This window comes from Rhinatrema bivittatum, chromosome 2 (genome assembly GCF_901001135.1).
Source record: "Rhinatrema bivittatum chromosome 2, aRhiBiv1.1, whole genome shotgun sequence".
Classification (NCBI taxonomy): Eukaryota; Metazoa; Chordata; class Amphibia; order Gymnophiona; family Rhinatrematidae; genus Rhinatrema; species Rhinatrema bivittatum.
The window spans coordinates 148547882-148572675 of NC_042616.1; the positions used below are offsets into that span (position 1 = coordinate 148547882).

Consider the following 24794-nt stretch of genomic DNA (forward strand, 5'->3'; position numbering starts at 1 on the left):
TAGGCCTGCTATTCATTTGCCTAGATACAGGTTCCTAACCCTTAGATACTTAAAAAATGCTATAAATTTAGCAGAAATAGCACCCGTACTAAAAAATAAAAATGGATATGGTTAAGAAAATTGCAGACTTATCGCATAGACAAATATCTCAACACACAGTACATTATTGCTTATTATATGTTTTTATCACATAATTGCAGCTGTTATATCACTGAGGCCTGGATTTATCAAAATGTACTAAATATCGCATGCGATAGGAAAAGGGCGTGTTTTATGGTAATAGGCTGTTTATCGCAAAGTGTGCTATTTTAACGCTTCACATAGGTATTACCGAGAATTTCGATAACTTTTTCGCACTTTGCAGTAAGTGCCAGAATTTTTGTAATTCCTACCTGTTACCCAGGTAGAGAGTCAATCAAGGTAGGTTGAGAGAACATTGCACAAATCTCATCTTTGGGTGAGTTTCCACACTCCGAAGGTCATCAAATCTTCATAAGAGTGCACTGTTCTGTTCGTATGTCACACTCTGAATGTCAAAATGGCCTCTAACCCCTACACTAATACCTAAACTTCACCTTGAGTAACCAGGTGGGCCTCCTATAAAGGTATAAATGTATAAATACGTACCTAGTATGAGGGCCTTATAGCTAGGCACTCTCTCTCTCCCCCCTCCCCCCCCCATGGTGGAAGGTTAGGCTCTATCTCCCTTAGCAGCTTAAAATACTGAAAATGCTATTTGAGAAAACATCGCTAAGTGCGATAAAGCCATATTGCAGGGCTTAATGAAAAAGGTGTAGTTAAAACTGCGATACGGCTTTACAAATTGCGAAGCCAGTCCACTTGGTCAGAAATCCCACCCCAAACTCCTCCCTTTTTCCTGATTTGCATTGCTCCATGCGTTATGGTGCTTTTTGCATGCAAAGCCGCCTTAAAGATTGCAAATACGCCATATAGCACTTTGATAAATGACCCGCTGAGAGAGAGAGAGAGAGAGTACATAGGGAGAATAGGACTCTAAATATAGTTAGCACTATAGATAGACAAATTCAATTCAGGGTGGGTTTGAGGGGGTGGTGATACATAATCAGTCAGAAGAATTAACTGCAAATTTGATATCACTGAAGAATTTCTAACATTTGAATCGATGAAAGGTACAAGAAGAGGAGTTGATGTTGCTCATCTCGGCCACATTGGTGCCGCGACCGGGCCTGCTCACCTCGCGCTTCCTTCCACCAGCTCCGGTTCCTCCTACCTTTCTGCTGCCGCCAGCTCCCGACGTCCCCGATGCTCATCACGGCCCTCTCCAGCTTCCTCCATGCTGCAGGCCTCTCAGCGGAGCTCCCGTAGGGGCTCCGCGTCTTAGACCTCCTCAGCCCCGCCCCTAGGTGCGCGCGCAGCCGATACAAGAACATTTAAAGGGCCAAGGGTGGGAGGCTTATTTCGGGCACCACCCAATGACGTCACCTAAAGATCCTACTTGGGCGAGGCTCTGTCCCCAAAACCTCGCCTTGGCAATCGAGTCAAAACTTCGGTGTAGCTAGTTTGCTGTTCCTTGTTCTCCTGCGTCCTTGATCCAGTCTTGTTCCTGTGTTCCTGCGTTCCCGTGGTCCTCCCTGTGTTCCAGCGTCTCTCCTGTTCCTGTTCCATGTTGTACCTCCTCGGATTGATTCACGGTATTGACCTCTGCTTGTCTGACTATGTTGGACCGCTGCTTGGAACTGACCTTTGCTATCCTGATTATGTATGGACTGATCTCGGAACTGACCCTTGCTTTCGCTGACCATCCTTGGACTGATACACTGGCTTTGACCCTTGCGCTACACTCGGATACTCTCTTCGCTCCTGTGACCACCAGACCAGCCTACTCGGACGCTGCCTATGTCCTACTTCCAGCTAGACCAATAGGCGCTGTCTATCTCGCCAGGAGGACCTTCACTTCCTGTCTCCTTCCAGAGGTCTCCGGTGATCCTGGTCCTGGTCTAGCTAATCTTTACTTCACCAACCGTGCACCTTTGCTCGTGGTGGGCACACTCTCTGCTATCTCTCTGGGAGACCCTCGGAGGCCCACTTAAGTCAAGGCAGTCCGGGTAACCAAGGGCTCAACCTGCGGAAACCCCGGATTGCTATTGGCGAAACTCCAGCTATCCTCTGTCTCCTTGTGTGCTCCACCTCCTGGTGGCAGGCGCTCTCTGGGTCTGACCACAGGGCCATACCAATCCTGCACCAGGCCAAGGATCCACCTCCAGTGCAACAGTTGATTTGTTCAATTGTATTTATGAATATTTGGGGAGTTTTTAGTTATAATCAGTTAACACATGGCAATGGTACACACATATACAAAATACATCCTGTAAGATATTGCCCAAAGAAGGGTCTATAGTCATCCTAAAAGCGGGTATTTTTAAACATCCACTAGGATTAGAAATGGATCATATATACCCAATCACTTAAGTGTTTTTCTTTTGTTTTTTATATTTACAAATGTTATATATACTGTAAGTACAGCTATGCTTTATCAGCAATGCTAGCATGGAAAAATCCATTTACCATTATAATTTAGTTTCACTTCAATATGAGTTCCTAGTCAGAGATCCTGTATTATATAAATATAATAAGCATGTCTGCATTACCCAACTTAATCTAGAATTGCATGCGATTTCAACTTTTTCCATAAATTTTATGTTTAATATTTTCTATAAATATTATGTTTTCTGTTCTACAATGTCCTTGAGTCATGGAAAAAGACATTTTACTTGCAGTATTTTTCTCAAATCACAAAATTGTTTAATGTGGCTTGGAAGATAATCAGCTTTGTCCCACAGAGATTTAGTCTAGTGTGTATTTTTGGCTCATCTCCAGATTTAGTGGAAGTGAGGCCTCCATGTATGAAGCTGGTGTAGAATACATAGCATTAGTCATACTAGAATGATGATATCAAATTCAAAGGGGCACAAAAATGTGTGGGGTTGATTTGCCCAATATAAGGCCAGAAAGGAGGCTGCAGCAAATTAGTATTTAGGAAGTCCAGTCAATAAAACATTTGCTATTCAAAACCGGAGCAGAGGTTGTGCAGGAGATTGAATGGTGGTGAATTGGGTAATATAATGAGCATATAATGAAACAACTGGTGCCCACCTGGTCCAAGATGTAGAATACATGGGTTGCTTCATCATACTATGTATGAGCATCACTATTCCTTTTCGATATGCCTAGTCACTCCATTAACATTTGTTCCCTATAAAACTGTGGAAGAGAAACTGCACTGAACATGAGAGAGCTGGTGTGTCATCATGAGGGAAGGATAAGAAGCCAAAAATGCTTGCCCATACTTAATTATCTCACTACCTCATTTATATACTTTCTTATTTAGGGGGTCATTTTCTATTGATATCACACGTGAAAAGGGACTTTTCGCGTGTGATAGCTTCATAGGGGTGGAGTCGGGGCGGCGTCGGCACCGGAAGAGGAGGAGTTGGGGTGGCACCGGGGCGGACGCAGCGGAAACATCGCTGGAGGCGAAAAGGTAGGAACCCTTATCGCTGCCAGTAACGCGCCCAATAGCACCGCCTTTTACGATGGCGCTATTGGGTGTGAAAGCCGGCAGTGATAACACTGTGGTGGTGCAATTGCTGCCGGCTTTCGCAGGCCCGCCCCCCCACTTCGCCCCCCCCTCCGCCATTAGCGCCGGGATTCAGGAAGCTGTGGTAGTTTAGAAAATCCGGCCCTTACATATTAAGATAACATACATCCTTGCATTGTAGATAAAGTCTGGAAAATAGGCAGTGGATGACTGCAAGGATCCAGCATTAAACACAAAGTACTGTCATTGCTGATAGATCAAAGTAAATTAACAGACTAAAGCAAGGATTTATGCTGCAGGAAAAGGGAGACTTAACTCTTTCCCAGAAAACAAGATAATACATTTCCTGCCCACAGTTCAAGTGATAGGGCATTCCACAAGGTAGGGCCAGCTACAGGAAAAGAAGGTTTATTTGCTTTTACTAAATATTAGGGATGTGAATCGTTTTAGGACGATTAAAATTATCGTCCGATAATTTTAATATCGTCTTAAACCGTTATGGAACACAATACAATACAGATTCTAACGATTTATCGTTATAAATCGTTAGAATCGTGAGCCGGCACACTAAAACCCCCTAAAACCCACCCCCGACCCTTTAAATTAAATCCCCCACCCTCCCGAACCCCCCCCAATAACTTAAATAACCTGCGGGTCCAGCGGCGGTCCGGAACGGCAGCGGTCCGGAACGGGCTCCTGCTCCTGAATCTTGTCGTCTTCAGCCGGCGCCATTTTCCAAAATGGCGCCGAAAAATGGCGGCGGCCATAGACGAAAAAGATTGGACGGCAGGAGGTCCTTCCGGACCCCCGCTGGACTTTTGGCAAGTCTCGTGGGGGTCAGGAGGCCCCCCACAAGCTGGCCAAAAGTTCCTGGAGGTCCAGCGGGGGTCAGGGAGCGATTTCCCGCCGCGAATCGTTTTCGTACGGAAAATGGCGCTGGCCATACGCGTATGGCCGGCGCCATTTTCCGTACGGAAAATGGCGCCGGCAGGAGATCGACTGCAGGAGGTCGTTCAGCGAGGGTTCCGGCGCCTCGCTGAACGACCTCCTGCAGTCGATCTCCTGCCGGCGCCATTTTCCGTACGAAAACGATTCGCGGCGGGAAATCGCTCCCTGACCCCCGCTGGACCTCCAGGAACTTTTGGCCAGCTTGTGGGGGGCCTCCTGACCCCCACGAGACTTGCCAAAAGTCCAGCGGGGGTCCGGAAGGACCTCCTGCCGTCCAATCTTTTTCGTCTATGGCCGCCGCCATTTTTCGGCGCCATTTTGGAAAATGGCGCCGGCTGAAGACGACAAGATTCAGGAGCAGGAGCCCGTTCCGGACCGCTGCCGTTCCGGACCGCCGCTGGACCCGCAGGTTATTTAAGTTATTTGGGGGGGGGTTCGGGAGGGTGGGGGATTTAATTTAAAGGGTCGGGGGTGGGTTTTTAGGGGGTTTTAATGTGCCGGTTTTCGATTTTTTCGATTTTTTCGATTTTTAACGATTTTTAACGATTTTTCACGATATTTTAACCCCCCAAACGGCAACAATACGATTCCCTCCCCCTCCCAGCCGAAATCGATCGTTAAGACGATCGAGGACACGATTCACATCCCTACTAAATATAGGGATCTGAGTGAAGAAATCGAAAGATGTGCTTTCACTAACTTACATATTGGTCAGGAAGCTGCATATTCTTCAAGTGCTGTTTTCAACAAACATGATAAAGAGAACGGAGGCTTCCTTAGGAAGAAAAGCTGAGCAATCAATGGCTCTTTAGCTTGGAGAGGAGTCAACTGAGAGGTGATATGATAGAGGTTTATGAAATCATGACTGGGGTCAAACAGATAAATAGGGAACTGTTTACCCTTTTAAATAGTATACGGACTAGGGGACACTCAATAAAACTAATTGGTATCAGATTTAAAACAAATTTTCATGTAGCACATAATTAAACTATGGAATTTGTTGTTGGAGGATATTACTCTGGAAACAATATGGGACATTATGGCCGCGCTAGTAAAATCGATCGGCGGGTTCCAGGATAATTTGGAGGTAGTAGAGAATAAATTGGAGGAATGTGAAAACCAATTGAGTGAAATAACCCCAAAACTGAAAACGGTTGAAGCTGAGGTTAAAAAAAAACCAAGAGTGCAACTTGAAGATTATAAAAGATATAAATCTGGTTTCAAAGAGATTGGAGAACTTAGAAAATTTTTCAAGACTCCTAAACTTAAGATTCCTGAACTTTCCAAAAATAATTGGAGAGCTTCCCTATATCACATTGAAGAAGTATTTTGTAGAGACTTTAAAATTTCAAGAAGGAGAAGTTCCACCAGTGAATAAATTGTATTTTTTGTCTATTTCAAATAAAAATAGAAATGTTCCGCCGTTGAATGTTAATGAAGGGAACTTGACTAGGTTTCTAGAGGACTCTGCAGTGGAGTACTACGAGACTGCAACACTTATGGTATCGTTCATCACAGAAAAAGATCTATCTGAAACCATGAAACGTTATTTCAAAAATATAGAATTACAATTTAAGGGGGCACAAGTACGTGTCTTCCCAGATTACGCCCCTGTTACTCAGAACAGGAGGCGTGAATTTCTTGCATTAAGATCTCAAGTTCTTGCCCTAGGTTTTTCATATATTTTAAAATATCCTTGTAAATGTATGGTAAAATCTGCAACAGATACCTTTGCTTTCCAATATCCTGAGCAACTGAGATCCTTTTTAAATGCACGGAGAGTAATTAATATTACCAATCCATAATTAACATCTATGAGGATCAAAAGTAGTAAATACCTTTATCTATGTTAGGCCAATACATGCATTATTTTCTTTTCTTGCAAATATCTTCCTTTTAAATTTCGTCCTCCTCTTTGATGTTTCGTGTGGGATACAAATGTATAAAATGAAAATCATGATTATTGTTTATTTATCTCATGCTCTTTCCGCGGATGAGTTCAGAGTGTGTTACAAAAGGCAATAGAATACATCAGAGGAGACCATGCTAACAATAAAGTAACAGAATGTGCATAGAGTACAACTGTAAAATGTCAACAAGCATGTAAGAATAGGCATAAAGAATAGCAATAATGCCAAATCAGATCAGTCATCCTCACATGGGGGAAAAGACGAGGCAGTCAGTATCACCGTAAAAGAATATCAGAGGATGTAATTAATAGATAAAAGTGGAGAGGGAAGCAATATATATAGGCTGAAGCACAGTGCAATTGGGAAATGTTGAGGTAGATTAATTAAAGTTGCAATACAGTGAGTTAGCTTAACATATAGTGGGGTCTGTGGCCAGAAGAATTTAGGGCAATGACTCAGAGGAGCTAGAACGGTGAGCAGAATGGCTTAAGTTGAAGAAGACAGACAGGAGGTCCTCAGCTATGGGCCAAAAGCTTCAATAGCCAGGTTTCTAGTTCTTTTCCTGAAGGTGAGGAGGTCAGATGCAAACTTGATGTCCAGTGGTAAAGAGTTCCAGAAGGTAGTGACAGATCCAGCAAAGGCTCTCGGTTTTTTTTCTTAGGAAATCTCTGATTAGTTTGCCAAGTGGGGCAAAATAAATGTTGAACAGTACTGGGGATAGAATGGAACCTTTTGACACACTGCATGTTATGGTCCTGCCTGCGGTGACCCGCGGGCAGCCCGTCCACACACCTGTGCTCTTCGCAGCAGTCCACCACTGCCGCCGTCCCCTGAGGCCCAGAGGTTGCAGCAGTTCCTGCCCTGCTCGGCAGCGTTGGCCCTGCTGAGCAGCCGCCGCTTCCTCACCTAAGTGGCCAGGAGGTCGTGCCAGCCAGCGGTCTTCTTCGCGGCTTAGTGCCGCTGCCGACGCCCCCCAGTTCCTTGTGTGGTCTGGAGCCGCCGCTGGCCTGCCTCCGTGGCAGGGAGCCGCGACATCATCATTGGGGTCCTCGTCAGATGGCAGGAGGCCGTTCTGAAGCCTGCCTGCTCCTCCCTCCGATGTTTTCTCTGCGCGGCCAGCTGCCACTGTCCATGGTGCTTCTTCTCTTCCTGCTTCAGCCTTCTTTAGGGGCCAGCGCGTACCTTTTCTGGATATTTAAAGGGCCAGTGACAGGAAGTGCTGCTGGTCCCACCTGATGACAGTTTCCTGCTTCAGCCCTGTATAAGGGCCTTGTCTTTAGTCATTCATGGCCTTCAGATAGGGTTCCACAGTTGTCTGTGTCTTTTGACGGTCCAGGTCCTCCGTGGTCTTCTTCTGCTTTGACGGCTTCGTCTCCATGTTCCAGATGTCCTTCGTCAGGTCTTCAGTCGTCTCCATATTCCAGATGTTTTTCATCCAGGTCTTCAGTTGTCTTCATGTTCCTGATGCCCTTTGTCCATGCTTCAGATGTCTTCAGGTTCCTGATGTCCTCTGTCCCTGTCTTCAGATGTCTTCGTGATCCCGGTGCCTGATGTTCTGGTCTTCTATTGTCTCGATGTTCCTGATGTCCTTGCCTTCATCTCTGCCTCCATGCCTTGTTTCCGAGATGTCCACCTTCCTGGCATACCGCTTTTGTGGTCCGTGACCAGTCCTATGGGTGGGCTGTGCAGGGTGCCTCACGGTACAAGGCCATCCTCATCTCCGCAGTGCAACCCTCTGGAAGACTTCCTGCTTCAGTCCGTTGTTTTTAATCCTTGAGAATCAAATACTGCTTCAGTCTTGTCCCAGTCTTCAGAGCCTATTGCAACCTGCATCTGTCCATGTCAAGTTTCTGTTCGATCCTGCTCTGAGTACGGCGTGGTCCACGACCAGTCCTGCAGGCCTCTTCAGTTCCTTCATCATGTTCCGGTATTAGCTTCCACTATCCCTCCTGGAGTTTGCTTCGAGCCCAGCGTGGCCCGCAACCAGTCCTGCGGGTGGACTGTGTAGGGCGTGCTGCGTTGCAGTCTCGACCCAGCTCTTCATTCTCACTTCAGCCCTCCTCTACAGTGTCCTCGCTTCAGTCCTCATCTACAGTGTCCTCGCTTCAGTCCTCATCCAAAGTCTTCTGTGTTCTAAGGACTCCATCTGCCCACGTCCTCTGTCCGGCCTGCCGCCTCTTGCCATACCCAGCGGCAGGTCCGAAAGGGCTTGGAACAGTCGGAGGACTGTTCATCGATCAACATTGCATTGTTGGTCATCCTGGGGCGTGCAGGTCCGGTTGAGGGTCAGACCTTATTTCCTTATCTTCGCTTCAGCCTTGTCCAGTTCCTTGTTACTCGTGCTCACACCAGCTCACCTCCCACGGTGTGTCTTGGGGCTCCTCCCTGACTCATGCCATGGCCCAAGGGCTCACAACACCCACTTTAGAGATGACCGTGCCGCCGAGCTTGTGACTGTAGCCAAGGGCCTCCAAACCCTTGGTTCGTAACAGCCGCCGGAGGCCGCGCTCGTAACACTGCATAGAAGACAAAATGGGTGAGAGGAGGTCTGTCCAAGGGAGATAGTTTGAGTATGATTGTGGAGGAAGGATTTAAACCAACCAAGTCTTGAGCCAGAGAAACCTAGGTCCATTAGGTGGGTGATAAGGAGTTCATGGTCTACAGCAGGGATGGACAACCTTTCATTTACCAAGAGCCAAGGTATCAGAATGTACAGTACCAAAGAGTCTCATGTTTTCAAGAGATGAGAGGGACCCCTTTGAGCAGCAGAGCCATTGAAAAGGGTGCCACCCAGGGTGCCACCCAGGGTGCCTTGCTGGAGGGCTTCTATTTTGATTCTTCATTGTCCTGGCATAAAGAGATATCCTTGGTCCTTTCATCAGGTTACTTTAAACAGAAACAGTTAAGACATCATAGACCTCTTCTTGATCAGTCCAGTTTCCATACATTAGTTCAGGCATTTCTCTTGACAGTTCTCGAATATGATACTTCCCTATATTTTGGGATTCCTAAACAAAGACTGTGTGTATTACAACTTCTCCAGAATTCGGCTGTCAGGCTGGTATTTAATGCTTCTAGGTATGACCTGTTGTTGAGCAACGGGTTAAGTTTAAGGTTTTAGTTCTTATGTTTAAATCGATTCATAACATGGCTCCTACATTCCTCCTACATTCCTCATATATTTGTTTATAGAATACGTTCCCAGGTTTCTCTGTGGTTGGCTGATAAGAAACTTTTTCATCTTCCTTCAGTTAAAGATGTTTCACTGCAAGATACAAGGTCGTGGACACTTTCTTTTGGAACTGTTGTCCTGTGTATCAGTTTACCAGTGGGGTTGAGGGAGCTCACTGATCTTAAATTGTTCCGGAAGACTGTAAAAGCAGTGTTGTTTGGAAAAGCTTTTATGTAGTGTTTTAAATTATTTTTTAGCTGTTTTTTGGATTTATTGTTGCATGATTCTGTTGTAATCTGCCTAGCATGATATAGTCATTATAGGCGGAATATAAGTGTTTTAATAAATAAATAAATACCTCACTGTGCTTTTGAAACAGTTTGTAAGTCTGTGAGCATCCAAGCTCAAAGGGGAAGGGGGGTGCCAAAGCAATCCTTGTCCAGTGTGTCTTTTTTTCCAGCAAATGCCATGGATGAGGGACTCCCCCTCATCCCTACCAGTATCTCTCTCAATTTCCCCACCCTGTTCCAAACTTCTCTCTCTCAGTCTCATCATATCCTCACCAGTCTATCTCAATCCTTTCACCAGTCTATCCCTCTCTCTATTCCCCTATCCTATCCCCACAATCTGACTAGCATCTCCATCTCTCCTACACTCTACCCAATATCTGTCTCTCACCCTGGCCCCACCTGTCTCTTCCTCTCTCATCAGCAGCATAACATCCCTTACCCTCCACAAGAATTATGATAGGGACTTGGCAGCCTCAAAATAACACCTGCAGTACCCCTCTGTCCTTACTTTGCCCAGCACCAGTAACCACCTGACAATCTATATTTTTCCCACTCCTCCCCCCACATCCTCATACTTAAGACTCTCTGTCACCCATTTTCACCCCTACCCCCTTCACCAAATTTGGCTCCATCACTATCATCTCTCTTTGCCACCTCTGGCTCTCTCACACATACCTTCATCACTGTCTCTTCCCCACTCTCACCCTGATATTTCTGGCTCTATCATCTTCCATCACCACTTCTGGATTTCTTTCAGACATCCCCCCTCCCTCTGGCTTTCTCGCAATGCTCTACCGCCCCCATCTCTGGCTTTTTCATGCCCTCTTCACTGCAAGCACCCTCCCATGCAATCTGCTATCCCAACCCTCTCTCCCTCCCTTTGTTCTCCCCACCTTAACCATGGTCTCTTCACACTTGCTACAGAACACATGGCAGCATGGACCTTGGGGAGGAATAAGTTGCCAGACAGTCCAATCTGTATTGCTGGTTTTAGGAAGATGGGTAGGAAGATGATATTCACCTCCTTCTCACCTTTCCCCACAGCATTGAGTATCTCCTTGTGTTGTACCCGAGCATTCAAATCCCTCCTTACCTCTTCCCAGCATTCATCCTCTTTAGCTATCTCAACATTCACCCCATTTTATATCATTCCTCCAGAAGCATTCACCCCCTCTTGCTCCACTCTTCCCTGAAGCATCAACATCTCTCATCTACCACAATATTCATGATTTCTCACCCTGCCCCCCAAGCATTCATCCCCTTTCAGCCATTCACCCAATTTCTCCGCACCAAAATCAATCTGACATGACTGAAGCTCTAGGTAACTCCCTCCTCTCCTCTGCTGTTAGCTGAATCCCAAGTCCTGGGAACACAGTGATCTTCTGTGTCTGGAGCAGGATGCACTCCATCTTCTTCCTTTTGGACAGCAGAACAGAGAAGAGCTCTCTTTTCCAGGCAATGGGTGAGGTGTGGGCAAGATAGGGAGGACTGAGCAGGGAGCTGACTGGCTCTTCTTTGCTGTTCTGTCATCTCCAACCTTGCTTCTTGTCTTCCTGTCCTCCAGTGCTGTTGGAGGGTAGGGCAGAGCAGAGAAGATTAAAGTCTCTGCTTCTTGCTACAGCCCCTCCATCCTGTTTCTGCTGCAGTCAGCAGTGCTGTGATAATAGGAGAAGAGGAGTTGGAACAGCTCATATACGCCGATGATGTTCAGGTCCTCATTCCCGTAACTGACACCATTCCCAAAGCCTTGAAAACATGGGAAGCCGCACTCTCAACCATCAGCACCCTGCTCGCCGAAAATTACCTTGCACTTAACACCTCCAAAACGGAGCTTTTCCTCATTTCACCCCCCCCTAGCAACATTAACCCCCCCCAATCACCCCCCCCAAACACCTCTTTCACACTACATGTTCGCAGCCTTGGCGTCATCCTTGATAACCACCACAACCTAACGAAATTCATCAACTCCACTCTGAAAGACGGTTTCTTCAAGCTCTACACGCTAAAAAAACTAAAACCCCTGCTACACATTAACGATTTCCGCACAGTCCTGCAAGCCACCATTTTATCAATACTCGATTATTGCAATGCCCTCCTCCTTGGCCCTCCCAAAAATGCCCTTCGGCCCTTACAGATGCTCCAGAACTCTGCGGCACGTATCCTCACTAACGCCCACTGAAGGGACCATATCACCCCAGTCCTTAAGCACCTACACTGGCTACCAATCAACTCCCGGATCATGTACAAATCACTTACCCTAATCCATAAAGCCATCTACAACCATGACATGCCCTGGTTCAAGGAACACCTCCAAATCCGTACCCATGACAGACCCACTAGAGCTCAACACCTTGCCACACTTCACACTCCTTCACCCAACTGTCCAAACTTGAATCCACCAGGCAACATGCCCTTTCTCTCGCCGGGCCCGCCCTCTGGAACAAAATGCCCCCTAGTCTTCGTCAAGAAGCTTGTCAAAAAAGATACAAACAGAACCTCAAGACCTGGCTCTTTAAACAGATATACACCTAATACCCCCCTTTTACCTCTCCTACACCCTTCTATAAACCCCTCCTGTACCACCCCGTAAATATCCCAAGCCAATATGCCCCCTTCCAATGTGTCATGAATATCCTTTCACGCCAATGTTCCCCTATTTTATGCATCATACTTATACTCCGTATTCCCTATTAATTTCCTGTACCCCCTGTACATATTTCAAGCCAATATGCCCCTATCCAATATGTTATGCATATCCTTTCAAGTCAATATGCCCCTTTTTATGTATCATACTTACACTTCGTATTTCCTCTTAATTTCCCCTCCCATTGCTATATCTATTGTTTCAGTTTGTTACTTGTTCTCTGTAAAGCTCCTTGCTGTTTTTAGTTACCTGTAAAACGGGATGATGTTCCCAACGTATCCCGGTATATAAAAACACTTAAATGAATAAAAATAAATACAATAAATCTCTACTTTTTTCTGCTGTATGTACTCCCTGCTCCATCTCTTCCCTTCCTGTCTTCTGCAGTAGTGCTCAATCGCCATGGGACAGGAGCACAAGAGTCACATTTTGCACATGAAAAAGCCATATGTGGCTCCCGAGCCACAGGTTGGCCACCACTGGTCTACAGTGTTGAATGGCGCTGAGAAGTAGAAAAACATTAGGAGACCCTGTGGTCCCAATTCTAGATATAGATGTAGCTGATTTATAAGGCATGTTTGTGCTGTTTCTATGCTGTAGTAAGATCTGAAGCCAGATTGGAATGGTTCCAAGTGATTTGTAATTTGTAGTCGTTAATTGTAGTAGAACCATTTTTTCAATGATTTTTCTGAGGAAAGGAAGATTTGAGACTGATCAGATGTTGCTGAGATTGTTTGGGTCAATGTTTGGTTTCTTAAGTGTGGGTCTTACCAAAACTTTCCTTAGGCATTTAGGTAGGTATCCTTCAGATAGTGAGGTGTAAATGATGGTCTAGTGGTGGGTGAGAAGTCCAGATTTGGCCTGTTTGATGAGGCATGATGGGAAAGGGTCAACCAGACAAGTTTTGATTGAGGTCTACAAGGAGGGACTCCACTTCTTTTAGAAGCAGGGGACAGAAGAATATGAGGGAATGAGATGGTATGGTTGGCTGAGTCTTCTATGGGTAGTCTATGTGCTGATATCTAGTTGAGATCTGATGCTGTTAATCTTATTGGTAAAAAATTTGGCCAGTTTATTGCAGTAGATATCCACGTTTGGGAAAGGAAGTAAAGGTGTGGTGACTCCTGGGAGCTTGTTAACTGTGTGGAAAAGTTCTCTTGGTGAATTTTTGGTTTGGTTAATTGTTTTTGAAAAGTAGAGATTTTTTGCTTTCATGGTTGCCTTCTACTATTATCTCTGTCTGCTTGTGATTTTGATTTCCACCAGTGGTGCTCTAATCTTCTTCCTATTTGTTTTAATTCTATCAATTCCAAAGCATACCAAAAGATGAATTTTGGAATTTTAGTTATCTTCATTGGGGCAAGCTCATCCATGGTTTTCTTCATTTTGAAGTTCTGTGAATTGAATAGAGTGGAGGTTGAGATTACCAAGTCAGCAGTGGTAATCTTTATAGGGTTGTTCTTTTCCAATTATTGAAGGGTATGTAGGAAGTTTTCAGAGTTCAGGTGAGCAGTTGGTCTGACCAGCTTTGAGAATGCTCGCTTTCCTAGTGTTTTGGTTGGGCATACTAGCATCACAAGGTGTATGAGGCAGTGATTTATCAATGATAGCAAGGTAGTTTGAGTGAATTTGATACGTCTTGGAGGAGTGTCCATAGAGCAAATACTAGATCAAGGTTGTGGCCTCCTTCATTAGTTAGCTCATTGACGAGCTCAGAAAAATCTAGAACTTTCAGTGAGGATAGGATGTGTTCATTAGTTGCTGAGTTTGAGTTGTCGACATGTATGTTGAAGTCTCCCAAATTCAATGTTCTGCGGTGCTCAAGTATTATTTTGGACGTTATTGTTAGAAACTCCTGGATGTTATGTTTGTTGCATCATGATGGACAGTAAACCAAGAAGAGAACCCATTTAAGAAGGGTGTCAACTGCAGTAGCATGGTTTTAATTCTGTCTACTTCCCTGATGGGAGTGTGGGTTAAGTGAAGGGTTTATTTGAAGAGTATTGCTATCCCCAACCCCGCCGTACCTGCTTTAGCATGGAGAGTGGGTGTAGGAGTAACTTTGAGGGCAGATTTGAAGGAACTGGGGGAGTTAGCTTCATGTGCCCAGGTTTCTGTTAGGCACATGATGTTTGCTGAGTGGTCTGTGAGTAAATTGTGTAATAGTTTTAGGCTTTTGTGGATAGATCTGTTATCTAGGAGCAGGAGCCTGTGGGGTGTATTTCAGCTTGAGTCTTTGTTTTTTGAGTATTATGTTTCTCTTGGACAATAGGGATGTACATTCATTTAAAACAAAAGTTCAAAACGCAATGAATAAGGCTAATTTGTTTGTTTAATTTTAAACTAATGCTTTGGGCCTAGGTCTAGGCCTGAAGCCATGGCTTTTGTCTAGGGTATAGGCCGAGGCCCAAAGCAAGGGCTGTGCCCTATGTCTGAGCACAACGCTGAGGCCTCAACAAGGGCATAGGCCCAGGCCCATAGCAAGAGCCATGGCCTAGGCCTGAACATGACACTGGGGTCTCAGTAGAAGCACGGGCCAATGAAAGAGCCTCGGCCGAGACCCCCTGATCCGTTGAATAATCAGACAAAGGCCTAGACCAATGCCGGGTCCTTGGTCTAGGCCGGGTCTCTACACCTGGGGCTTGGCTCAAGGTCAGGCCCAAGCCTTAGAGCACAGGCCTAGGAGCTCCTCTTCTTGGGTCCTCTTCTTTCTTCAACTCTTCAAAGCCAAATGGCACTGTCCACTTGGGTGAATGAGGGAACTGGCCTTCAGGTTGGGTCCTGTATTCATGGGCCTCATTCCAGGCCTAGGCCCCGATGTCGGGACCCAGCCTCCAGATTGGGTCACAGGGTCGGGTCTGGGTCCAGGCTGAGTACCCAACATCAGGAACTGGCCTCCGGGTGGGGGTCACGGCATTGGGCCTGGGCTCGAGCCCTAAACTGAGCCCAGGAGTCAGGATCTAGCCTCCAAGTCTGGACACAGTATTGTGCCTGAGTCCAGGCCAAGGCCAAGGCCCTGGCGTGAGGACCTGGCCTCAGAATTTGGTCATGGCATCAGACCTGTGTCCAGGCCAAGGCCCTGGCATCGGGTCCTGGCCTCCAGGTTGGGTCGCAGTGTCAGGCTTGGGCTCCAGCTCCACTCAAGGCCAGGCCCAATAGTTGGGATTTGGTCTCTGGATCTGGTTGCGGTATCAGGCCTGGGTCCAGGCCAAGGCCCCAGTATCAGGACCTGGCATTGGGCCTGGGCTTGGGATCCAGCCTAGGTCAAGGCCCAGGCATTGAGACCTGGCCTCGGGGTTGGGTTGCATTGTCAGCCCTGGGTCCAAGCCCTGTAGGACAAGGCCCAGGTATCAATATACGGCCTCCGGGTCGGGTCACAACATCAGTCCTGGGTCGAGGCCGAAGTCCCGGCATCGGGAGCTGGCCTCCAGACTGTGCCACAGAATCAGGCCTGGGTCTGGGCTTCAGCCTAGGTCGAGGCATTAGCCTTGAGTAGACCGAGGCTGCGGGGAACTACCATAATTTTGGCCTATGCAAATCCGAGGCTTCAGCTAGTCCTAGCTGGCAAATCCCCACCAGACCGGTAAGTGATGTTCAGGATGGATCCTAGGCCCGGCATTTTTCCGGGAGGGTGGGAGGGGGGCCTAGTTTTTACTTTTTGGCTGTTTTCTTGTGTGTGTGTGTGTGTGGGGGGGGGGGGGGTTATTGTTTGATTCATTTTTTTCACACGAATGAAATGAATCAAGCATTCCACACCTGAAAAAAGCCTCCCGAAAACAAAACAAAAACATTTTTTTTTCCTTGCACATCCCTTTTGTAGGATAGATGTGCATGGATCTAATTGTTGTTTGTCTGTGGGTGTTTGGAGTGTATTGAGGGGAGTATTTGCCCCCAGCCTGTAATTATTTTGATTGGGGATGGGGTTAAGTTCAGGTGATTAGGTGATGAATGGGAGTGTTGAATGGTGGAAGATGCTGTTTTGGGGAGTGAATGGTGGTTGTAGATGGATGGTGCTCCCAGTGGAGAAATTAATCAGTGTCACTTTCAAGATATCACCTAAGTACCTCCAAGAGCGGGTCAGAGGAGTGGGTTTCTGGGGACAATCAGTGGAGGACAATGTAGAGAAGTCCACCATGGTGGAGCACAAATGGTTATGCATTCCCTGCTGGAGGTAAGGCAGAGATGAGGAGGGAGGGAGCCCTCGGGCAGTAGTGATGGTCAGGAAGCAGGCAGCTCTCACCCTGGCCTCACTTCTCTATGACTGGTCTAGCCCTGGGTCTGTGCCAGGTAATGAGGTGATGAGCAGAGAGAGGTTCCTGCCTGACCGACTCCTGGGGCTCCTGTGCTCCTCGTCTGCTGCAGGTGATTGGCAGTGTTGTCTTCAGGCAGCGGGAGGGGGCCCTCGATGGAAGGCTACTCTTTGGGATTTGCCCGGTACTTCCCAGTGATCCAGAGTTGGCCACTGTGGAAGACAGGATGCTGGGCTGGGTGGACTCATTGGTCTGACTCACCATGGTATGTCTTATGTTTAGGTAGCTAGGACCATGTCCTTTTAAGAACTTGAAGACCAAAATAGGGATTTTGAATTTTATTCTTCAGGCATTGGGGAGCCCTTAGAGGTCTCTCGGTATTGGCATGATATGAGTGCAGTAGCATTATCCAGCAAGGATGCAGGCAGCAGAATTTTGAATAAATTGTAATACTCAAATTAACAAATTAGTAAGGCATATATAGATGGAATTAAAATAATCAATTCTAGTCAGCAATAATGCTTGCAAAACAGATCTGCGATCATATAACTGAAGTAAATACTTCGGTCGTCTTACAATTTTCAATCTGTAAAAGGCAGCTCTAGCAACAGCCTTGATGTGTGCTTTTATGGTGAGTTTAGGATCAAGAATGATTTTCAAGTTTCTTGCCTCAGACAAAATTACATCTCCTAGATCAGTGGTGGGCAAACTATGGCCTGCGGGCCAAATCCGGCCTTAAAGGTTTTTATTACAGCCAGAGTATCATTTGGACACTCTCCATTATGTGCGGCCAGCCAGTGCTTTGACATGCCTACCTGACATAATTATCAAAGGCCAAGTTATCACCTTTGATGATGCTCGATGCTTGAGCAGGGAGTTCAGAGCATCAGTGTGTTTTAATGCTGGCTGATGGGATTGCCACCCCCAGCCAGCAAGGAGTCACCAAGTTGCCTGGGTTCTCACCCCTTGCCAGTGAGGAGAAACCCATTCAGTGGCACTGGTTGGGGTTTCCACCCCCCCCCCCCCCCTCCAGTGAGGAGAGATCCCATTCATCGGTGCTGGTAGAGTTACCACCTCTACCAGAGAGGAAAGAGCCCATTTGTTGGTGCTGATGGTTTCCACCCTCTGCCAGCAAGGAGAGAACCTGGACGCTGTGAGGAGGAGTGGTGAGTAATAGGGGAGTAAAGGAAGGGACAGAGATAGAATTGTGGGAAGAGACAGAGAGAGAAGGAAGGGAAAGTGGTGAGGATGATGAATGAATGAAATGGAAGGGACATGAATGAGTGCGAAGGAGTAGGGCTGGTGCATCCTAATAGGTGAACTAGGTGGTTGTCTAGAGTGCCAGCCATTAGGGGCGGCAAAAAGCAACTATGTGGGGCTATGAACATGGCCGAGAGGAGTAGAGACTGGCGGGCCGTGAGCAGCACCTCTGTTTTTGTGTGTGTGTGAGTGAGAGAGAGGGATTGTGTGTGTACTAGAGAGCAATGGTATTAGTGAGAGAAAAGGAGGGAGTCTGTGTAAGGGTGAAATTAAATGTAAGAGAGGGGGTCTGAGTGAATGAGGGCAGGGCTGGAGCTGGGGCCTGGACCAAAGGGGGTAAGGGGCAGGCGTAAGGCATAAGGTTCACCTAGGGTGCCCAATACCCTTGCACTGACCCTGGGAAGGAGAGGGTGAGTGACTGAGAGGGAGATGGTGAGTGTCAGGGAATGAAATGAGTGAGTGAGTGGGTGGGAGGGATGGAGAGGCAGTGACTGAAAGGGAAGGGGTGAGAATGAGAAACAGAAGAGGGTGAGTGGGAGTGAGGTGGTTAATAACTGAGAGGGAAGGGGATTGAGTGGGAGGGTGAGTGTCAGGGGACTAAGAACATAAGAACATAAGAAATTGCCATGCTGGGTCAGACCAAGGGTCCATCAAGCCCAGCATCCTGTTTCCAACAGAGGCCAAACCAGGCCAGAAGAACCTGGCAATTACCCAAACACTAAGAAGATCCCATGCTACTGATGCAATTAATAGTAGTGGTTATTCCCTAAGTAAAATTGATTAATAGCCATTAATGGACTTCTCCTCCAAGAACTTATCCAAATCTTTTTTAAACCCAGCTACACTAACTGCACTAACCACATCCTCTGGCAACAGGATGTGGTTAGTGCAGTTACTGGGAGTAACAGTGAGTGAGTGAGAGGGAAGGGGAGGTAAATGAAGGGAATCAATGGGAGGGAGTGACTGAGGGGTGAGTGGGAATGAGGGGTGAGTGACTGAGAGGGAAGGGTAATGAAGCAAGGGAAATGGGTGAGTGGAAGTGAGGGGGTGAATGACAGAGGGAAGGGAAGAGGTTGATGGAGGTTGAGTGACTGAGAGGGAAAAATTATGGTGCTTAAGCCTGCTGGATGCTGAAAAGCCTGCAGCAAGTGGCAGAGATTTGATTGCTGTGTTGAGGACTCGCCGCACCCTGCCCTGTCCTGCCCTGCCATGCCACACCTGAACTCTAGCCCTCATTTTGCTCATTCAGGCCAATGCAATACCGTGTGCTCAGGCTAGGGGTGTGCATTCGGTCCCTACGTATTGGCAATCCGCAACAGATGTGGCCATATTCGTTGTATTCGTGGGGAAGCGAAACATATCGCGATTCCCCACGAATACACGAATCCTCGCCAAATTATTCGGCCGCCTAAAGAAACCAATTTAAACAAACCCCCCACCCTCCTGCCTCCCCCCAAGACTTACCAAAACTCCCTGGTGGTCCTGTCACATGGTAGGTGCCGATGGCCATGTGACAGGGGCTGACCAATGGCACCGGTAGCCCCTGTGACATAGTAGGTCAAAGGCTATCGGCGCCATTTTGAAACCAGCACCGAGGGTGTGAGTCCAGGGGATGGCTCCCGGACCCCCTGCTGGACCACCAGGGAGTTTTGGTATGTCTTGCGGGGGGGGGGGGGTCAGGAGGGTGGGGGGTTGTAGTTAATTAATAGGAAAAAAATCAGCAGAACCAGGGGTCACAATTTGAAGCTCCAGGGAGGAAGATTCAGAACCAATGTCAGGAAGTATTTCTTCACGGAGAGGGTGGTGGATGCCTGGAATGCCCTTCTGGAGGAAGTGGTGAAGACCAGAACTGTGAAGGACTTCAAAGGGGCGTGGGATAAACACTGTGGATCCATAAAGTCAAGAGGCCGTCAATGAAGAGTGGGTGGCTCGCCAGAATGATGGCTACTGCCTGGAGATAATACCCTTATTCAATAAACATACACATGGTTACTGTGACTCCAACATCGCTCTAAGCTTCAACAGCAAGAGGAAATGTGGAAAAAAGGATTTGCACTCACAAAGCGGGGAGTAGCTGGCTTGTTACGGCGGTTACTACCCCAAACCAGATAAGCCTGATACTTCACTTTCAATGCATATCCAGCATAGCTCTCTGCTTCAACGGCAGGGGAGAAGAAAAACTGATACTTCACGCATATCCAGCATAGCTCTCTGCTTCAACGGCAGGGGAGAAGAAAAACTGATACTTCACGCATATCCAGCATAGCTCCCTGCTTCAACGGCAGGGGAGAAGAAAAACAACCAATAAGGGCTGAATAACATAGTCTGGGTAAAACAAATAAGCATGGGTGTAGCTTGCTTATTGCGGCGGTTACTACCCCTACCTAATCAAGCTTGATATTTCACTTGGATGCAGCTCCATCACTGCTCTCTACATTAATGGTGGGGGGTGGAAGGGAAATAGAACCAAAGAGCTAAGAGAAACAGATAAGTATGAGAAAAAAATGTGTAAAGCTTGCTGGGCAGACTGGATGGGCCGTTTGGTCTTCTTCTGCCATCATTTCTATGTTTCTATGTTTCTATTTAATTTTAGTGGGGGAACGAATCAAAATGGACGTATTAACGAATTGGGGCGCCATATGGCCGAATGCAACATATCCGCCACCACCCCCCCCCCCCCCCGACGAATCTGAATCCCGAATGCAAAGTATGGCATCCCTCTGCACATCTCTAGCTCAGGCTAGTACACTAGTTAACCCCCGGTTGGCGTACATTTTGGCCATACGTCCATAATCCCTTATGCAATAAGGGGATCGGCGCTTCCAAAACATGCATCCAAACCAGTGCGTAGTTAATAATCTCATCACGTGTTAATTCATTTTGATGAGGCTATTAGCTATTACCCATTTATGTAAAAAATAAATGTGCAGAAAATACAGCTTTTCTCTAGTTCCTCTGACTTAATATCTTGGCGATATTAAGTCAGAGGAACCGAAAAAAAGGAGAAAGGAAAAAAAAAATAAATAATAAAATGTCTTGCCAGTGCTCAGTTTAGGAAAATGGATGCCCAATTAATGAGCGTCCAGTTTCCTAACTGGCGACTGTGCACAAGTTAGGAAAATGGATGCTTCTAAAAGTGAGCATCCTTTTTCCTAACCCGTGCACAGCACGTCTCCTGGGTGCCTTGTGCCGAGAATGCGCTAGGGCTGCACAATTTCTCCTAGTGCCTCCTTTTTAATCCAGCAGTTCATTTTTCTACTGCATCGCACGCCCGGGAGAGGAGGATGGGCTTGTGATAGGAAAACAGGCGCTCAATCATGAGCACCCGTTTTTTGAGCACCCATATTGCATTGGCTTGAATAACTTGTAATGTGGCCCCAGCACAAAAATGTTTGCTCACTGCTATCTTAGATTAAGTTGGTCTGATGCACTAGAAGCAAGGCTGCAACTGATCCATAGAGTCTCAGTTTCCTTTAAATTAAGGGCATGTTTATTCTTCCACATACAGGCATTAACAACCTGAACACAATCAGTAATGAAAGACAAAACTGATTCTTTATTGAGCTGCAAAGGCAGGGGCAGCCTATATTTCACACCAGAGGCAGAGAGCAATTTCTGTATAGGTTGAAGATAGATATTCAATAGAACTGAAGAAAGTGCTGAACCTTGGAGAGCTCCAGAATTGAGAGGTTTCTAATTAGAATGTTTATCACCCACTCTTAATTGTTGGAAACAGCCTGCCAAAAATGTTCCAAACCACGTAAGAATGGAAGCACTGATACCAAAGCTTTATAGGCAGTTCAGCATAATGAGATGATTCATTGTGTTTTAGGCTAATAAAATGTTTAAGCGGATCAATAAGATTACTCTCCCTCCGGCCCGAGTCCAATAATGCCGTGACCCCTGTGAAATCTGCACTGGAAAGTGTTGAGGACTTCATGATTCTCTAGGAAGTCCTGAAGTTGAACTATCTGCTTATTCAACTTCCCACAGAAAGGGAGATTTGAGATGGGATGATGATTTCCCAATATAAAGGTATCCAAAGAAGGTGGTTGTGGTGGTGGGGGGGGGGGGGGGGTGTTAGAACCGAGAGAACATTTATCTTTAGGAAAGCAGAACTGTAAAGTTTTGGCCAGTTGCAGGGTTGTTCCTTGAATGGCCGCACTCACCAGGCTGCCAATTCTGCAAAGTCGCCACCATAACCCACCTCTGCAGGACCTCTTTGCTCACGTGCATGGCGCGGTGTTATTAATAGGCCCTGCCATGGGAATTGGAAGAGCGGGCACGCAGTAATGATGTCATGTGGCAGGGTATATAAGCCCCGGCTGTGCTCCCTAGCGTTGCTCAAGAAACAGGTCCTCTTGCCTAGTGCAGTGCTTGTTGCCGTGTGTGCCTTATCCAGCCTTCTTCGTTCTTGCTTTGTCTAGCCTGCTTTGTCTTGTCCAGCTTCCTATCCTGTACGGCCTCTTCAATCTGTCCTTCTTGCCTTCATCCTGCTTTTACCTGACTTCTTGGATTTGACCTCTGCTTGGACCTGGACTACCCTCTTGCCTGCCGCCTGCCTCTGACCATTCCTAAGGAAACCAGGCTGTGCTTGCTTGCTGCCTGCCCCGATCCTAGGCCTGTGTCTGGGGTCTCTCTGATTGCTACCTGCCTGGAACTCAGGCTTAGTCCCAGACTCTCTTACCCTATACAACCTGTATAGGGGACCTTTGCCTAATTCCTGCCGGCCCTTTGAACTCAAAGTCTCAACCTGTGGGAATGGGGATGGTATAGGTGAAGCTCTAGTCTTGTCCCAAAGCAAGGCATGATTTCCTGTGTCGGCTTGCACCTAGTAGGTTTGCCTACTAGGCAAGGGTCCACTATCTTTGCAAGGACAAATGCACTATGTTAAAGAAGCACTGACATTTCTGTTTAAAATCTTTACCAGCAAGTCTTTAATGGTTCTTACCACTCAGATTGGACAGGGACCCCATGTACAGTGAGAAGACTTCATTCAAGAGATTTCTGTAGTTACCTCAGTTTTAGAACCTGATTGGAAATTGTCCCAGGCTATGATATAAGAATTGGCTAGAACTTCTGATCCTTCACTCTCTTCAGTACAAAGAGATTTATGAAGAATTTTTAGTTTCAGAAGTCAAGAAACCAATTTCTTTACTTCTTCACAATCAATTTCACATCTGGGGGTTTTGCTCAAAGGTTTCTCCAGTAAACCCTTGAATAATGCAAATTGTTCCTGTGATCAATTAAATGAAGCCTGAATCTTTTGAGTGATATAGAGCCAAAAAGGCCTATCAATTAAGTTTCTTTATGTTCTCATCGAGGGCTGGTAGGTATTTTTATCTGAATTAAATTGTCTTTCTACATTTACATTCTGCCTGCCTCAATAATAATTTGTCTCCAACTCAATAGGATTCAATTAGATAACCTACAGCATTTTCTCACATGGAAAAAAATAGCTTATTGCAGTCAGATTAAAAAAAACCAAACCTTAGCAAGTGGCAGGACATAAGGATCTGCTGGCATGCAAGACCAACATTTGTCCATATGTTAAAAATATGTCACTTTTTCTCATCAACACAATCTGTATTCTCCATCTTTCACTCACAGCTTCCTTGCCCATGATGGGAGAGCACTCACAGGATGGTAGCCACGTACATTTTTTTTTTAACAGACTTTCTATGCAATCCTCATTTCACATATCAGCACAGGCCAACAAGACTGGGGGCATTGGGCACTGAAGCCTCATCTGTTACATACAAAAGTGTCATCACTATATCACCTACCCTGCATCACCAGAAGTCATTCCATGATAGAGAGAATTCTGCCTTTATACATCCCATTGTGTATGTGTACTGTATGCAGGTGTTTTTTCAAGCAGTGTCTGCCTCTGGGTGCCATGCTGGTGTGGCAGGCAGCTGCTTTTTTTCGTTTGTCTTCTTGTGTATGTCAATCAGTTTAACTTTTCCAGAGTGTCTGCACCCGCCTGCACTTCTCTGCCGTGTTTGTGTGCTGTGGCATTGCTTCCTTTCTGTGCTTTTCCTGTGCTCCCTGGGTAGCATCTGTCCTGTTGCTGGACTGTGTCTTTCTCGATTGCATTCTGTGACCTCTCTCTTTTCTGTATATTCATGCTTCTTAGAGTAGCTGTTATCCGAGTATCTTCCCACTGTTCCTCTTTTTCTCTGAATACCCAGCAGCCCCTTCAGTCATGCTTCCTCTGTGGTTTGCTCTAAAGGAGAAGAAATGCCTCCCGCATTACACCTGCTGCTTTCTGAATGGTCTGTGAGGCATCCTGAGTGGCTCTCTCCTTATTTCTGTTCCTCACTTTAACATGCTCTTCCTCCATCTCTGGGCACAGTGGGAGTGGGAGGAGGAGTAGGAGATCTCCAGAAGCTGGACAGGGCTTGCAAACCACCTTCCCCCAGGGAGGAATCGAGGCACTGCCACTCTGCCAGGAAGAGCAGAAGTTTTCTTTTTCAATAATGTTTTGGGGTTTTTTTTTTAAAACTTGTGTATCCTGTGTGTGTTAATGCTTAAGTTTATTAATATGTGAAGGATGGGTTGAAATGTTGAAACAGGAGGGCACATGTATATATATATATATATATATATAATACAGGTCCGGGAAGAGTGCTTGAATAAAAAGATGAAATATATAAATGCTGGCAGGGGGAGGGGGAGGGGGAGGGGGAAGAGAGCATGTGTGGTTACTGCAAGAGTGTTGTGATGCTTGCCCACAA

The 24794-nt window shown here is 46.4% G+C and overlaps 1 protein-coding gene across 5 annotated transcripts in view; it reads left to right on the forward strand.

The window, feature by feature from the left end:
• NEBL (nebulette) overlaps nucleotides 1-24794 on the forward strand; it is a 673305-nt gene that overhangs the window by 586630 nt on the left and 61881 nt on the right. The gene's annotated exons all lie outside the window — the stretch shown is intronic.